The following is a 1,872-nucleotide window of genomic DNA, read 5'->3' on the forward strand; positions in this document are numbered from 1 at the left end:
AACTACTGGAGCCCGTGCGCCTAGAGCCCGTGCTCTGCAACAAGAGAAGCCACCGCAATGAGAAGCCCGCGCACCGCAACGAAGAGTAGCCCCCGCTCGCCGCAACTAGAGAAAGCCCGCGCGCAGCAACGAAGACCCGATGCAACCAAAAATAAATAAATAAATTCATTTTTTAAAAAAGTGTTTTGGAATTGATTATGGTGATGGCTGTATAACTCTGTGAATGCGCAAAAAATCCTTGCATTGTACACTTAATTTTGGGGGGCATTCAAGATGTTTTTATTTTCAGAGCCTTGTGCCCTTTAAATGGCTGAATTGTATGGTATATGAATTGTATCTCAATAATGCTGCTATTTAAAAAAAAAAAGAGGTAGTGTATCTGGAGCCGACTCACCTTCCAGGCGTGTCCTGAGCACGTCTGTGCAGCAGCACACCTTGCCCACCATACCCTGTACCATGGGGGCGGCTGCCGCCTCCCTTACAGATGGGAAACTGAGGCTCAGACAGGGCGCTTGCCCAAGCTCGCAGGGTCTGCTGGGGGTAGTGAGGACTCACACGCAGTGTGTGTGGCTCTAGACCCTGTACACTCAACCACCACCGTGTCCGCTGTTAGCACAAGGTGAGCCCGTGATGAGGTCAGCCATCGCCTTGCACGTGCTCTGGTGGTCGGGACTCCGTTAGGTTGGGCTGAAAGCGATGGTGCTGCCAGCTCAAGCTTTGTCCACAGGACGGGAGGGGGGACACTGGGAAGACTGAGCTTCACATCCTACCAGGGACCAGAGGAAGCCGAGAGTGTGGCCAGGCTGCCCCGCACCCTCCAGGCACAGCCCACCTGGCTCTCTGGCTGCCCCCACCTCGAGGCCCCCTGAGCTGAGGTCTGGTTCTCTCCCCTACACTCTGCCCTGCCCAGCTCTGCCCGAACCCTTCAATGCTCTGAGGCCTCCTAGAACTCCATGGCGGCCGGGGCGGGGGGGGCCTGCAGCTCATCCTGTACCTTGTACTGTAAATACAGATATAAGTATTACAATTTGGTTTAATATTTAATATCATTGGGTTAATACGCATTCCAAACTCCATAAATAATCATTAGCTGAGGGTTCTAATTGTGCTGCTGGGATCCGACTTCATGACTAATTTAAAGACCAAAGACATTCCCATATTCAGCTCCCCGAAACACCATAAATCAACCTGCAGCCCCATCTCTGTAGTTAGAACCACTGGGATAAGCCGAGGAGAGGGCAGGCTGCTGTGGGCCTTTGCCCAAGCCGCCACAGTCATGCTGCCTGGCTGGGCAGGGGGCTGGCAGGCTGCCACTCTGGGGCCTTGGAAGCCCCACAGGTCAAGGGGCAATGTCAGCCGCGAGGGTCGCATCTTGGGAGGGGGCCGGCATGGCGAGGGAGGCAGTGTTGGAGGCTGAAGAAATGAGCTGCTTGCAGAGGAAAGCAGAGGAGGGTGGGCAAGCCTACTGGAAAATTCTGTGGGCTCAGGGGATGCCGTGTACGAATCAAAAAGCCCTGGAACAGTCCACTTGGCAGCCTCCAGGCCCTGCTCACCCCGTGCAGGATGCTCCAGGAGGTGAAAGGTTGTCTCGGCAGTGTTCTGGGTACAGCAACCCATGTGGGCCCTGGGGTTTCTGCCCAAGCAAAACCCTAAGAGCTTCATGGGTGGGGAGTAGGTTTCTAAACCCCAAATCAGGGCACATAGTCTGGCTAGAGATTTTTGTTTGGTATGAGAAGGGAGCCTGAAAAGGAGAGCCTAGACTGCAAATACATACAAAATCCCACTTTCAGGGGTGTATAGTGATAGTGAGGTACCACATCTGGAATTGGGATCAGCCCAGAAGATCTAAGACACGGGTTGGCTGCAGGGCAG

Source organism: Physeter macrocephalus, chromosome 14 (genome assembly GCF_002837175.3).
Source record: "Physeter macrocephalus isolate SW-GA chromosome 14, ASM283717v5, whole genome shotgun sequence".
Classification (NCBI taxonomy): domain Eukaryota; kingdom Metazoa; phylum Chordata; class Mammalia; order Artiodactyla; family Physeteridae; genus Physeter; species Physeter macrocephalus.